The following is a 16,363-nucleotide window of genomic DNA, read 5'->3' as shown; positions in this document are numbered from 1 at the left end:
AACACCCACACAATAAAAATAATAAATCTTTTAAAAAGGTTATACATAGTAGAGTAAAAGAAAATGAATTTCAGTTGCAGAATACATGTGAATGATTCCAAATAGGTTGTTTCATTCAGAACTTACTCATACCTCATATGGAGTAAATTAACCGCATCGTGTTGGCAGATATCATCATAACTTTCATGTCCTACTCGTCAGACTTCCAGATTCATGAACTAAACAAAACTCTTTTCTTTACCTATTATCTAGCCTTGTGTATTTTGTTATAACAATAGAAAAATATCCAATACAAGGCTGGGGCATGGTGGCTTATGTCTTTAATCCCAGCATTTAGGAGGCAGACACAGACAGGTCTGAGTTTGAGGGAAGTTCCAGGTCAACCAGTGCTACAATGAGAAATCCACCCCAGTAACCAATTAGTTATAGATATGAAAAGAAAGCCAGTTAAAGTTAACTACAACCATCCAAGTAAACGAAACAGCCACTGATTTACAGACTTCCCTTTAGACTATTTATAACAAACAGCTCAAATATATGACAACAGAGGTATCATACTGATTTAATATTACTGAGAAAACTATAAACCACCAAAACATGAACACATTTATATAAAAACAGGAAGCAGAAGAAATCTAAGGCAGAATTCATTCTGTTGATGGTTATGTAAGAAGCATGAATCTTTGTACTGTATTTTTAGCCAACACCCAGCTAAATATACTAACAGCTATACTGAGTATCCAAAGAAAAGGAATTTATCGAATCTGCTTCAAAATTCCTATGGTACCTTAAGTGAGAATCTTTTTTAATTCCCTAGGTCTTTATTCAGGCATAATATCTCTTTGGCTAAAGGAAAACTAACAACAGCACGGCTTCAAATTATATAAAGTTTATATAAAAAACATTTTTACTCAATATAAACCCTGATTTCACATATATAATACCTATTTGGCTTCTCATATATTCATATATTTATACATACATTCCACAGAGTGATTTAGTAGTAAGATTTAAGATCTCACCACAAGACAGACAATAAATATTAACGTCAAGGACTATTCCATTCGTTTTACTTCTCTTCATGCTTTTTCACCTTCAGAGTGTTACAGTGTTGGGGGAAAGGCGGGACAAGACATAATCTGATATACTGTAACTGGCTCACAATAGAGTAGTTCAACAAATTCGAAGAAACTACTCTGTTAGAAACATCTCAGCAATAGCTTACTAAGGCCATCCTCATACTTGAATGAAATTGCTATATATGCTCACTTCAACTTTCTGAAATAGCCAAGAAAGTCTGCTCAAGAAGCCTATGTATTCCTAAATTTTTAGGGATTCTTACAACAGAGCTCATGAGTGGGGGCATAAATGATATATAAGTTATATAGAAATACATGCATTTGTATTTTCTGATCTAGGTAGGCCCCTTCCTTTGCTGTAGACTTTGAAGAGATTTCATAGCCTCAAAAATAGACTGAAAAACATTCTGGATCTCACAAATTAATCTAACAATAATTACACCCAGGTTAATCATCTATTAAAAACGAAGCATTCCTCCCATAGAAATTAAGGTTCACAAACTTTATAAAGTCTCCATTCTTACTACATCCCTGGCATGAAAGCAAATGTTTGAAATTAACTGTTCCATGAAAAACACTGCTTGTCAGTCTATAAATCATTCTGCAGAAACAGAAAATTAGTGTCTCCTTAACAAAGTTACAGCTCATTGCAACAGTGGTGATACACAGGAGAACTAAAGCTTTCTTCTTCTTCTTCTTCTTCTTCTTCTTCTTCTTCTTCTTCTTCTTCTTCTTCTTCTTCTTCTTCTTCTTCTTCTCTTCCTCCTCCTCCTCCTCTTCTTCCCCCTCCACCCCTCCCCCTCCTCCTCCTCCAGTTTTTGTTTTGTTGTTTTTTTGGTTGGGTGGTTTGTTTGTTTTGGAGATAAGAGTTTCTCTGTGTGGCCCTGAGAGCCCTGAACTCACTCTGTAGACCAGGCTAGCCTCGAACTCACAAGAGATCCAATTGCCTCTGCCTCCCAAGTCCCAGGATTAAAGACATACACCACCACCACCTGGCTATAATTGTTTTTACATTTTTTTTCAATATTTAGTTTTTACAATTACAAGTCATACTTGTTTTTCACCTATTTTCCTACCTGGGTTACAAAGTGACAAAATGCCCAATCCTTTCATCAAAGTGTCAGCTTTATTTCAAAATAGAACTCACTTCAGTCTAACAATGGAAACAGCTTTATCCACCTAAAAGAGAAATAGCAGTCTTTTTCTTAGTCTGTAAATCCAAAAGGCATCTGCCCTCAGAAAAACACTAGGCACAATATTCCAAAATCAAACTGTCGTGTGTGACCTTTTAAAGGAACAAAAATCTATCCTTCCTACAAAAGGAAAAGGTAAAACCTTCAATTCATATTTAAGATTCTGAAATGACAATCAGGGTAAAGTCTAAAGTTAAAGAAAATCAGTCGCTGAGGAGAGATGAAAGAAAAAGAAATCACAGCTACTCCTATTTCAAATCAAGATAAAAATATTCAAGCCTGTTCACTTTCAGCTTCTACTTACTGCTTAAAATCTATTTTCTCTCTAGAAATAATCAAAATAATCCTTTTGTGTATCTTTTAAATTCAATTTTCTATGTTCCTGTTATGCAGGAGTAATTTTTAATGCGATTATTTTAGGAATAGACTAGTTCCATTCATAAGCTACATCTAAACCTGAGAAGGGAAATGAGTTTTTTCCCTTCAACCTTAAAAAAAAAAGTTGATGAAAGAACAGCGTTGCCACGTCTTCCCCCTCCCCCACTCACGTAGTGGCTATTCCATCCCTCCAGAGTGCATTCCAAGGAAAAGTCCAAGAGCCATAGCTCTCGAATTAAGTCGAAACTGGCAGGTCCCTTTTAGTTTTTTAAAAATCATTTCGTAAAAGAGGATCCAGAAGCTTCTCCACTCCTTTCTAAGGAGGCTATTTCCTATCAACAACGGTGCAAAACCCCGAGTCCTCATTTGAGGAGGTTAGCTTAAGATGCTAGCGTCCAAAACCTGCCTTTGTACCAAACTCCCACACTTTAGGAGAAACTACCTCGTATTTAATCATACTTCCTCACACTAAGCATCCATCTGGGGCCAACCACAAAACCCAGTTTAAAATTCTCACACAACCAGGGAAGGTTTGGCTAAAATGGACTGATTTTTCGACCCGGCAAGGGGAGGGGAGCGTGAGGGACGAAAAGGGAAAGGGGGTCTGGGTGAGCCGAACCAGAGGAGGTGGGGAAGATTGGAAACCCAGAGGAGAGGAGAGGGAGAGAGGAATACAGAGACGGGCGCGTGTGTCCTGAAGTGATTCACAGGGATGGAGAGGAAGGAAAAAGCCAGCTTCCCCAACTGTGTGAATGACAGCAACTTCTCAGCTAAACTCAGCGCCCCGGGCTATGTCTACTTGCTGAGACAGCACCGCGAAGCGCAACAGACAAGTTCAGTCCCAACTTCTGAGTAGATCCCACTTCGCAGCTCCACTTTCCAAAAGTGAAAAGGAAAAGGGAGAGAGATCGAAATGCAGCGCCTCAGCCCCCAGCTGCAATCGCCGCCAGTTTTCTCCATTGCCACATGCTAACCATCTGCGGCTGGGGCGGCCCAGACCCCCGCCCGTCCGCCCTCGGCTTCCCTCAGCTTAGTGGGGAGGACGAGGTACCGCTGCACAAGTCATCAGGGAGGCTGGCTGCCCGGGATGGAACATTCAAGAAGGTCCTAGTGCTGGGGCGGGGCACAAGCCGCTGCAGCAGCTCCAGCCAGAGGCAGGACAGGGGGGGTGGGAATGGACGGCGAGGGAAGCCGGGCGAGCGGCGAGGCGGCCTGGCTTCGGGGGTGCGGGGCCGAGGGAGACCCGGGGGCGGCTGTGGGAAGGGCTGACCCCCGCCTCCAGAGCAAGGGGACCCCGGCTGTCCGCGGGAACCTGGCATCGGACCCCAAGATCGGAAGAGCGCCTCACCTGGATAGCGGGCCGTGAGGAAGGCGACAGCTCGGCTCGGGTCGGTCCTGTCGCCTGTAGTCCCCACTAGGTAGCTCCCTGCCGCGCTCAGCCTGCTGGCGGTGCGACTGGGCAGCAGAGGGAGCCAGAGGAGCCTTTTATAGTCCCCAGCCGCGCCGGCGCGCCGAGAACGGGGCGGCCACAGCTCTCGCTACGTGCGCTCAGTCACACCAGCACCCGCGCCACTGCGCAGGCGCGCGCCGCCGGCCTCCCACCCACTCGGGAGTCGCCCAAGCCCGGGGTGTTCCAAGCCCAGGCTGGCCCACGCGAGGACGCAGTGCGCCTGCGCAGAACTCCTGCCACGCCACCGTTACCGTAGTTACCACGGGTTCCCCCCACCCCCCGATTCCTTGTAGGATTTAGCGCCTTCATTTTAGGGTCAGCGGCAGTTCTCAGCCTTCGAAGCCACCGGGAAGGACAGTTCTGCAAAACTAGGAGAGGCTTATAAAACTGTAGGAAATAAAGTGGAGTTGTGGAGTGGGAAATAAGACCGTGTGTCCGGGGTGGCTGTCGGGGCTGTCTTGGCCCGTAGTGGGGTTTGCTTTAGTAAGCATCTTTTTACACTTCTGAACACAAGGATTTCGCTTAGTCTCCCATCCGCATATTTTATCGGTGACTAAGAGGTTGCATTTGAGTGTCACCTGGGGTTAAATTCTAACCCACTCTGGTCTAAAGTTAGATTTTAACTTCCCGGCATCTAGGTCTGCAAAGAAGGAAAACAATATTATTATCTGTCCCCTAGAATTGCTGTGAGAAATGAGATAATGAATGAAAAAGCACTTACTTAGCATATGCCTAGGATTCAGGAGAACTTGGAAACATATAATGGTGGTGGAGAGGGCGTGTGCCAGGATGTTGGTTTTTGAGCATTTACCTAGAGCGGAAAAGGGCCTTTTTTATTACCTACGCTTTTATTTCCTACACTCAAACAAACCAGCACAGAAACAAGCCCCAACAACAGTAAGTTTGGAGATGTGGCACAACAGCTAAGGTTTCAGTTCCCAGCACCATGCTGAGGGTGGCTCACAACATCCTGTAATCCCCGCTCCAGCAGATCCAACCGCTCTGGGCTTCCAAGAGCACCAGTATTTAAGCACACAAGACACATACATAGTTAAAATTAATAAAATTAAATCTTTAAAAAATACTATTGAGCACACTATGTAAGTAAGGCACTAACTGTGTTTAAGCTTAGTTGTAGTTTTAAAGAAGGAAGCCGTAGTAACTGGAAATAAGGACAATGTCGTAGATAATTTAATCCTTGTCAGTGAAAGAAAGACTTTAACATTTGTTATTCATTTAAAACTGTAAAGTTTTCCTTGTTTGCTAAAGTATGGAACTGATTGTCACTTATCTGATACAGATAGACAGAGCTTCAGGCATCCGAAAGTAACAGCTTCTAAAGGTGTGGTTCTGTGAGTCTAGTGAGGGGCAGCAAAGCCAAAAATGTTTTTGTAGGGAGATTTTGATTCTTTTACTATAATGACAACGCAGTTGAATTTTCCAGAGACTACAGCTCCTTTGTCATGGTTTAAGTGTGCAGCATATCCCAACCAGGCCAGTAAGAGAATTTACAGAAAAAAAAAAACAAAAAAAAACAAAAAACAAAAACCCAAAAACCACACACACATCCTGCTAATACTCTTAAGATGTTTTTATTAAAAATGTTGTTCTCTTAACGTGTAATATAATTGTTTTTAAAATTATATTACTAATACAGTTAATTTACATGTTTTTAAACTCCCACTGCAGTAAATGCTGCCAGATATGATCCATATAAACGCTCTTTTAATACTTAATATGTTTCAAAGGATGTCTCCAGACCCTGTAGTCAGTCAGTGAAGCTTCAGTGCTGGGAATTCAAATTGTCAGTTCTCCCTTCCAAGATCCTAGGAGGGATCTTAGCAATATGTCTGCGTGACCACATGCTTTTATAAATTTTGTAAAAGTAAGACAGTTTTACAGTTCTTGTTCACCCTCAGGAACTCTCCCTCTGCCACACTTCCTCTTGACTGAAGGTGTTGGAGTTGCTGGCAGGCATTTAAAATCTTCTGCTAAAATTGAACTAGGGTTACATTTGGTTTGAATTTAGGAAGGTTTATTTTCGTAGCCTGAGTCTCTTCTATCTGTGGTTAGGATGTTGCCAGATGCCCAAGCTTCCAAGAATACTCTTCCCACCCGTTGGGCTGGCTCTCCCAAGATTATGAGAGAGAGGTTCAAGAGCAGACGTCTTACATCGAATGTATGCTCATTCTAGAGTCAAAAAGATGTGCTGTGGAATGTGTAGCTCCACAGAAGCGTGCACGTGTACCACCACTGCCTGGCTGCTTGGCTTGGTAGCACGAGTACCACCACTGCCTGGCTGCTTGTTGTTTTTGTTTTGTTTTTAGCATCAGGGTCTCACACTATATATAGGCTAAGAGAGTGGAAGGTTATTATATAGCTGGCCTTGAAATTGTGATAATTCTCCTGCCTTACGTCAAAATTAGCAAGTTCCTTTTAATTTTTCTTTTTCAGATCAGTTCCTCAAAGGGGATCCAGCAGCTTCTCTATTCCTTTCCATGGGAGGTCTGCCCTGTAACTGACAGTGCAAAAATCCGAGTCCTCACTCTGGATAGTCAGCTTAAGATGTTAGGGCTGGGAGGACAGCAATCGCCAACAATCCAGGCTGGATGTACGCTATTTTAAAGATTTAATAAAAGGAAGTTCTCTTCTGTCAGAATTTAAAGGACCTTCCAGCAAACAAGAGTGCCATCTGTTCAAAGAAATCTGACATGCCCCAAATATTTGTTAAGTCATTAGAGTGAACAAACTGTTGGAGATGTCTCCAGATTTGATGGCAATCTTCAAAATGTTTATGATGTCATAAAGTAGTTATAAACAGGAGTTAGAGAGATGGCTCAGCAGTTAAAAGCACTGGCTGCTCTTTCAAAGGACTTTGGTTTGACTCCCAGCTCCCACATATACCCTCACAGCATCTGTCACTCCAGTCCCAGGGGATCCAACACCTTCTTTAGGCCTCAAGAGACAACCAAGCATAAAAATCATGCAGACACTCATACTTTCTAAATGATCTCTATGGAAACTTGAATCGTTATCGCGTCTTAAGAGACAAAGAATATCAGGGGTAAAATCGTTAAAGAAAACCAATACAAATTTGTGCCAGGCGATGGATTTTAAAATCCTATTTTGCCAGGTGTAGTGGGCTCACAAATTTGAGATGTTTAAGTTCAAGACCACCTGGCTTCAACTGGCAAAGGCCTCATGCTGTATCACAAGATGGCAGATGGCATCTCATGGTTGGATACAGTGAGAAAGGGTAAAATATAGGAAGAAGGGAGGGAGGAGGAGGAAGCAGGTTAAAAGAGGAGAATTCTCTTAACACTGTTATATTGGGTTCTAAAACTCTAGTTCTTAACTTTGGAGGGACAAAATGTATCCCAAATGCACCACTGATGTTTGCTATTTTTGGAAGATATTTGTCTTTTGCTTGCCCTGAAAAGATACTTCCTACTAAGCCTATGGCTACTCAGCCTGATTACCTCTGCTCTGCTAGAGTGAAAGTGAACGTCACAGGGAAGATAGTAAAATGTCATGACCCCATCTGAATGTCCAGACACCAAGCAATGCTGGACCAGCCCTACTGTAAACCTGCAAGAACTCCATTCCTCTTGCATTTAAAGACGTCACCCAAAGTAGCTCATTGGTCAACTATTTTGGGAAGAGAATGCTTTGTGAATGTCATAACTATTCTTTGAAAAAGACTCTCTAGGAAGGATGGCTGCAATAAGCAGAGGAGATTTTAAAGTAAATAGGCCAATAGCAACTCACGTTAATCAAGCCTCAGAAAAAAGAATCCACCAGTGACAAGCTTCCTTGTTTTTAAAGTCAGTCAAATAAGAAGTCTCACTCTCAGCCCCGTGGTTGGGCATCTTGTTTCTAAGATGGAGTCATGCTTCTAAGCTATCTACCCACTCCTACTTTTGAAAGTCGGTCAATCCCTGCCTTCCTCAAAATACTATTAAAAAATGGTGAATATGGTGGCCCCGGGCCACTAATGTGCTATGGCAGTGGGCAAGCATTTATCCATTGAGTATTTATTTGTCTTGATACAAGCTAGACTATGCTCATGCCAGCTATGCAATTCATCTGTGATAGGTCGCAGACTCCTTCTAAGAAGCCAACAGCATACAAGATAAGGAAAAATACACACATTTTTAGAAAATATTTTGTATGGTGTGTTAGCATATGCCTTTAATCCTAGTACTTAGGAGGTAGAGGTGGAGGGAAGCTCTGCGAGTTTGAGGCCAAGCTAGTCTATCTAGCAAGTTCCAGACCAGCCAGGACTCTCCAGCAAACAAGGGTGCCATCCATTTGAAGGAATCCGACATGTCCCCAATTTCTTTTTTTTTTTTTTAAGCTTTATTCATTTATTATATATAAGTACACTGTAGCTGTCTTCAGATACACCAGAAGAGGGCATCGGATCTCTTTACAGATGGTTGTGAGCCACCATGTGGTTGCTGGGATTTGAATTCAGGACCTCTGGAAGAGCAGTCGGGTGCTCTTAACCGCTGAGCCATCTCTCCAGCGCCCCCAATTTCTTTTAAGCCATTAGAGTAAACAAACTGTTGGGAGATGTTTCTAGATTTGACAGTAGCGAGAGTCTGTCCAAAAAAAAAAAAAAAAGACTTAATTTTACTTTAAATTGTGTGTATGTGCATGAGTGTGCATATATCTGTGTGTGTGTGTGTGTGTGTGTGTGTGTGTGAGAGAGAGAGAGAGAGAGAGAGAGAGAGAGAGAGAGAGAGAGAGAGAACAGAGGCCAGAAGCATTGGATTTCCATGAAGCCGAAGGTATAAGCAGTTGTGAGAAGCTGGATGTTGGCACCGAGTCTTCAGCTAGAACAAGCATGCTCATAAGCACTAAGCTGCCTCTCCAGGCCCCTTATGCATATTCTGATAAGTGAAAACATTAAGGAAATATCCAGGGGCTATGAGAATAGATAAGGGTCACAAGGAAACTGGCTCAAGAAGTAACATTTAAACCCAGGCCTGAGAGTGAGAACGACTCAAAGAACGGTCTCAAAGGGGGAACCAGTGTATTTTTTGAATCATGTGACAAGAAAACCTTGGAACACTTGAGGAATCGAGAGGACTTCCGTATAGCTATAGTGTAGTAAAAAAGGAAGGAAGTCCTAGGAGAGATTAGAGAGGCATAAAAGGCTTATAAACATTGCTTTTTGGTGCTGGAACAAGTATAATGAGAAGGCACTGAAGTATTTTCAGCAGCAAGTAGTATATTATTTACTTTCAACAAAGGAAAGCGTAAGAGGAGAGGCTTTTGGTGATGACATGTCTTGGAGCCCATCGGAATTGTTATGAAATAATGCAGCAGTGGGTGGAGGTAACGGAGTATCGGTTGGGTCCATGCCAAGGTGTCCCCCTGAGAAATCACACCATGAGACAGACCTGGTATAACGGAGGTTTATTTGGGGGAAGAAGGGGAATGAGGAGGACCTGGAGATGGGATAGGGGCAGACAGACCTGGGCGGAACCACAAGAGCAGAGGAGGGTGGGGGGGTAGTACAGAGAAGGACAGAAAGAGGCCGGCCAGGAACGCGTGGGAACAGAAAGAGAGAAAGTGTGTGAGAGAGAGAGATAGGCTAGCAAGCCTGCTTTTATAAGCCAGGCAACCTGCATCTGGCAGTGGCACAGGTTGTTAACGGTAGCTGTTGCTAGGTCCCTAAGAAGAGACTTTTGGAATCCTCTATAAGCCAACAGGGGTCGATCGTGGGAGCAAGAGTGATGGGACCTTTCTGCCTTCTCTTGAAGGTCAAGAGATGGGGGATATTAGAGTTTAGCTGCAATGGGGAGAGAGCAGTAACATCCTGGTACTGATGCTGATAGAGGCCACGCTGGGATAGTGAGTTCACCACATCCATAGTGTAGCCTCAGGAGGAGCAGATGCCACTGTGGTGGCAATAACAACCCTAAAAAAAAAAAGTCACTTTCTAATACCTAGAACCTGTGTGTCCAAGTATGTGCAAATGAACTTTGTAACTATGGTTAAATTGAGGCCCTTTGAGCTGGGAATGTGGGCCTGGATTACCCCTGAAGTTAATCTGAATACAGAGCTTCTCAAGAACTGAGGCCCTTTCTAGCCACAGTCAGAGATGGAGCAGGAAGGAAGCAAGGTCAGATGGATGCTCTATTCCTGACTCTGTTTGGGGGCATGAGACAGACTCTAATTCTAGCCCATGCTGGTATGCAATCCATTGCAGACAGTCCTCCTGCCTCAGCTTCCCGAGTGCCAGGATTAAAGGCAAGATCAATATACCTGACTCTGCATATGGAAGGGTGCTATAAGCTCAGCAGCATGGTAGCTTCTAGAAGCTGGAAAGACAAGGAACTGTATTCTGCCCAAGTCTTGGTAAGGTTTTGAAATTTTGTATCTAATGAGACTTGGGCTCGAGGTCTGGCATGCAGAACCTCAAGAGAGTCAGTTTGTATCAAGATACAAGTTTGTGGTAATCTGACATACCACCAATAAAAAGCTGACACTTTTGTGACCGTGACTAAAACAAGGGTTTCAGATGTTTCTGAAAGTTGTCAGTGAATTTCCTACTATTCTGTGCTGGACACAAAAGTCATAACCAGGATTAACGTTATATTCTGGACAAGTATATGGGAGTTTGTGGGAACTAATGAGGAAAAGGACTCACAGAAGAAAATCCTTCAATAAGTGAGGCAGGAGGGTTGACACCTTGGACCGGGACATGTTATGTAATAATTGGGACCTGGTAGAATAGTGGTATCCACAACCAACATAAGGAAGTTAGCAAAGAGAGCCTCATTGCTGTGACACTGAAGGGCTGGACTCTAATTAATCATACTCAATTGGAAATGACAAAGGCTTTCCCAGGGATGACAGGCACTCTGACAGTTTGTCAATATGACACAGATTTCCACTACACAATAGAAGCTGATCTAAATGCTAAAATTCTAGCCGATCTACTCACACACAGTCTTACTTAAAATTAATCCAACCAGGCATGGTGGGTGCACCTTCCTGTAACCTCAGCTACTTGGGAGCCGTCAAAGATAAACTTCTAAAGGGGGCTGCAGATGTAGCTCAATTGTCAAGCACTTGCTTAGCACACTTGAGACCCTGGGCTTAATATCTAGTGATTAAGGAAAAAAATGAATTGGTGATTTGTTTTGCTGTGAAGAGGCACCATGACCACAGCAACTCTTATTAAAGAAAGCATTCAGTTGGGACCAGCTTATAGTTTCAGAGGTTTTGTCCATTGTCACCATGGTGGGAAGCATAGCAGTGTATACAGACCTGGTGCTGGAGAAGTAGCTGAGAGTTCTACCTCTGGACCTGCAGGCAGCAGGAAGAGACTATCTACCTTAGGCTTTTGGAAACCTCAAAGCCCACCCCCAGTGGAAAACTGCCTCAACAAGGCCACACCTACTCCAAAAGGCCACGCCTCCTCCAACAAGGTCATACCTTCTAATCCTTTCAAATGGTTCCACTCCCTAAGCATTCAAATACATGAACCTATGGGAATCATTCTCTCTCCAACCACCATAGGATGTAACTGCACAATTTGAATTAGCTGCATTCCTGCTCTTGGTTGTCATGGCAAGGTCACCTCACTAAGGCAATGATTAGTGTTATTCATCAAATGTGTTTAGGGTTTTTCTCTTCCCAGACACATCTGCTCTTCTTAATCATCTTTGAAATTAGCTGTGGCCAATTAATTTGCTTGTACGTGACCTCAAAGTAGCACATCCCTGAAGAGTCTCATCCAAGTATGGACAACAACTTCCCCATTCCCTGTGCTAATGGAAAGCCCTCCTCAGCTAACCTTCTATACTCTGTATACTCTAGCACAGTGGTTCTCAACCTATGGGTCAGGACCCTTTACAGGGGTTGCATAAGACCATCAGGAAACACAGATGTTTACATTGTGATTCAAAATAGTAGTAAAATTACAGTTATGAAGTAGCCACAGAAGTGATTTTATGGCTGGGAGGGGGGGTCAGCAAACATGAGGCACTATATTAAAGGTCTGCAGTGTTAGGAAGACTGAGAACCACTGCTCTAGCACATCCCATACACACCTTAGCAGACTCACGTACAACTGGGAGGGAGGCATGGGAAGGAGTGGCTGGACTCTCAGGTAAGGGTCTGACAACCCTTCCTACCCACTTCTTCAAGGAACATTGATAGGGCTGGCTCTAAGGTTTTCCGGAAGTTGTTCCAGCTGCGCTGAAGATGATAATAATGGATGTCATGCTCAGAGAACAGTGTTCCACAACACTCAGACTCAAACAAGCACAACCAAGATGAAGCTACCCATTCTGCCACTGAGCAGGAAACTTGTAAACAATAAACAAATCCTAGAAGACAACAGGCTCTACCTTGACAGTCCCTATTAGACATGCCACTTGAGTTAAGGATAAAATTATACTAAGAATTATACCTAGGCACTGGAGTTTGGGGTTGTTTACAACTGCAGCATCACTTTGTTTGATTTAAGGTTCCTTTTCTCTATTTCTATTTCATGTGTACGAGTGCTTTGCCTGTTGTGTATGTATATCATGTGCATGCCTGGAACTGGTATGGTTTGTTGCAAACCATATATAGGTGCTGGGAACTGAGCCCTCGTCCTCTGTAAGACCACAGTCTTAACCTCTGAGCCATCTCTCCAGCTCCACCTTGTTTGCCTTAACCTATATACTGCACAAAGACAGATCATTTTAATTTACGAAACCCATTAGAGGAATTGTATTTATCAATCTTATTTTCCACCTGAAATATAGAAACTGCGTTGCCTGCCTAGTGTTTATTCCCTCTCCCACTATTAAGGCTTTCAATTTAGGTGTTAATTCCACTTCTTATTTAAAATGTCAAGGGAGCTGGAGAGATGGCTCAGTGGTTAAGAGCACTGGCTGCTCTTTCAGAGGTCCTGAGTTCAATTCTCAGATATCACGTTGTGGCTCACAACCATCTGTAGTGGGATCATATGCCTTCTTCTTTTTTTTTTGGTTCTTTTTTTCGGAGCTGGGGACCGAACCCAGGGCCTTGCGCTTCCTAGGTAAGTGCTCTACCACTGAGCTAAATCCCCAGCCCCCATATGCCTTCTTCTGGTAAGTCTGAAGACAGCTACAGTGTACGCATATAAGTAAAATTAATAAAATTTAAAAAAATTTAAAATGTCAAAGAAGCAGTTAGGTTGGCAAATGCCTGATAGTCCAGCACTTTGGAAGAAGAGGTAAGATGGCAGCTATTCTGTTTGATGCCAGCTTTGTACACAGAGTGAGTTCTAGGTCAGGCAGGGCTACATAGTGAAACCCTGTCTTAGAAAACCAAAATAAAGGGGGCTGGGGATTTAGCTCAGTGGTAGAGCGCTTGCCTAGGGAGCGCAAGGCCCTGGGTTCGGTCCCCAGCTCCGAAAAAAAGAACCAAAAAAAAAAAAAAGAAAGAAAAAGAAAAAGAAAACCAAAATAAAGAAAGAAGGGTTGTGGAGAGAAATAATTGCTTCTATCTTTAAAAGGGGCAGTGTGGGGGTGGGTCTGATGCTAAGGTCCTGTTCCCCAATTGGTTCTTGATCTGTCAGTAAAGAAGCCATGGACCAATTACTGGGCTGAAGGAAGAGGCTGGACTTCTGGGTCCTGGGAGGCAAGCAGAGAGACGCAAGGGAGCAGAGTTTTGTCATGCTTGTAATGGAGAAGGGTTGAAGAACTATGTGAAGTGGCCACATAGGCAACTCCTACAGGCAGGTGGTCAGGGGCATTAGCAGGGGCTAGATGGGACTAGCCACTAAAGTTTAGGGCATGTGAGAAGTGTGGAGCTAAGAGTATAAGGGCACATTTTTTTTCCAGGAGGGAGATAGTAATACCCAGCAATTGTGTGAGGAAGGCAAGTTGAAAAAGAACAACTGTGTGTGTGTTTTTTATCCATGAATTCAAGGGAAGCTGAAAGGAGGTTTGTAGCTTGGCCCCTTCACAGAACAGCATAGGCAGGGTAGCTAAAAGTTACATGCAACAGGACTGGGGTACAATAACTTATAAAACAGTTTTTGAGCATATAAGACAGCTATGGCCACAAGATAACTACATCCCCTGAATTCCAAGAAGAATTAGAATACATGATTTAGACTTCAAAAGAGGAACCTGAAGTCAGCAGAAATTTTAATGAACTATTGACAGTAAAATGAAGGCAAGCTTCCTGACTGGTACTATAGACCATACCACTGTACTCAGCTCCTAGGCCTCTATGATCAGCCATTAGGTAAAGTCTTAATCAGGGTTACTATTACTGTGATGAAACACCATGACCAAAGAAACTTGGGGGAAGAAAGGGTTTATTTGGCTTACACTTCCACATCATTGTTCATCATCAAAGGAAGTTAGGACAGGAACTCAAAGAGGGCAGGAACCTGGAGGCAGAAGCTGATGCAGAGGCCATGGAGGGGTGCTGCTTATTGACTTATTCCAACATGGCTTGCTCAACCTGCTTCCTTATAGAACCCAGGACCAACAACCCAGGGACAGCATCACCCACAATGGGCCAGGTCCTCCCCCATCAATCACTAATTTTTTAAATGCTTTACAGCCAGATCTTCTGAAGGTATTTTTCTCAACTGAGGTTCCCTCCTTTCAGTTAACTCACTGGTATCAAATTGACATAAAACTAGCCAGCACCAATGGTATCACATTAGTTTGGGAGATACAGTTTTGATGTGTAGAGTAGCCTAGCCTTAAACTTTCAGCAATCCTACTGCTTCTGGCTCCGGAGTGCTAGGAAACAGGTATGCACCACACACCCCCAACTGCAAATGCAACAGATTCTGAAAGGAGGGTACCTATTTCCCCAAAGGGAAATAGTGTTGTTAGGAACATAATGCCTTCTATAAAATAGTTGTTAACATGATGAAATCTATTTTAATTATTTGTCAGTTCAACAAATGTTTGAGCACATATCTGTGCTAGGACTTGGATCAGTGTTATAAACATGGTGGTGGTTATGTCATAGGCATGTATGGAGTGTGGTGTATAACTAGTGTAATAGTCCTACAAGTCTCATTCCTCCTCTTGCATCAGGTTCTGAGGCAATGTAGCATCCTTCCTAAGAAGTCATGGATATTAAGTATCCAAGTTTTGCAGTTCCCAGGGGGGGGGGAGGGAGCTCTAACAGCTGTGCCCAGGGGTGTAGAACATGCTCGTCACTTAACATTTTGGTGAAACTCAGTTACATTTGAGAAGAATGATTCTGTTAGGAACAGACTCTGACTCAGCTGTCTGAAAGATTTGTAGAGCTTGGCAGCTCCACGCATTCTTCCACCCAAATGAACTTATCAAGAGTTCAAACTCACCCGGCAAGAATGCCAGAAATCTCAGCCCTCTATCCAGTGAAGGGAAACGAAGTTTCAGAGAGGAAGGTGGCTTTTAGTTTGGAGGATAGAGTGAGAATCAGTGGGCTGGATGCCTGGTCTGTCCCTGAGCATGTAGAGGACTCCCTTCGTGAAGTGCTCTCCTTTACGCTGAAATGTTTTCCTCCAATGGTTGCAACAGTGTGCCTTGTGCTAATAAGATCATGCAGTTCACATTTTGACCTTGGAAGATGTTCTTTGCTGTCCTGGCTTCCAGCTGAGTATCACTTTAATCTTGGTATTAAGCATTACGTCCTGTTTGGAGAGATAGTGTTGGGACAGAATCCACTGCGATCTGCCTTTAAGTGGGAATGTGGGGGTGGGGTAAGATGAACAAGGCCTTGATTCATAGTCAGTCTAGTTTCAAACTCTCCCTCTGCTGCCTCAAGAGAAAGGGGATTGATTACAGGTGTTTACCACCAGATTTGGTCCCACATTTGCTTTTGAAGAGAGGCATAGGAGCCTCCCAGTTTTACCTTGTCATTGGCTTTGCAAGTGGACAGGGCTCTTTGCCAATGGCCTAAAGTTGTCCGGCCCTCAAGTAAACCATTTCCTACTCCCATCTGCTAAGGGCTGTTCCTTGTTCCTTGTAACACAAAACAATATCCAGCAGTCTGCTTAAAGCTTAGAGAATAAGCTTCCAATTTTCCAGTGTGTGGTAGTGTTTTTTGTTTTTGTTTGAAACAGAGTCTCATGTAACTTAAACTGCCTTGGAATTTGCTATAGATGACCTTGAATTTCTGATCTTCAAGCCACTTCCTTCACAGTGCTGGGATTAGACATGTGGGCCACCCTGCACGTGCATTTATGCACATCTAGGAATAGACCCCAAAGCCTCCTCTCCTGAATGCTAAGTAAACATTCTACCAACTAAGCTACA

General features: G+C 43.3%; 1 protein-coding gene across 5 annotated transcripts in view; it reads right to left on the bottom strand.

The window, feature by feature from the left end:
• The window catches only part of P4ha1 (prolyl 4-hydroxylase subunit alpha 1), a 111,090-nt gene that overhangs the window by 46,534 nt on the left and 48,193 nt on the right, over positions 1–16,363 (bottom strand). The window contains exons 1-2 of one of the 5 annotated variants that reach the window (XM_063279493.1): positions 3,999–4,156; positions 2,156–2,258 (exon numbers count right to left, since the gene is read on the bottom strand). The exons of 1 other annotated variant lie outside the window; for it this stretch is intronic. The gene's annotated coding sequence lies outside the window, so the exon portion shown is untranslated. Of the gene's footprint in view, positions 1–2,155; positions 2,259–3,998; positions 4,221–16,363 lie in introns of those variants that run through there. 3 more of the 5 variants (XM_006256424.5, XM_006256425.4, NM_172062.2) reach the window with 3 other exon arrangements.

Source organism: Rattus norvegicus, chromosome 20, assembly GCF_036323735.1.
Source record: "Rattus norvegicus strain BN/NHsdMcwi chromosome 20, GRCr8, whole genome shotgun sequence".
In the NCBI taxonomy this organism is placed as follows: Eukaryota; Metazoa; Chordata; class Mammalia; order Rodentia; family Muridae; genus Rattus; species Rattus norvegicus.
The sequence above is the reverse complement of the archived record's forward strand: the minus strand, read 5'-3'. Positions and strand labels throughout refer to the sequence as shown.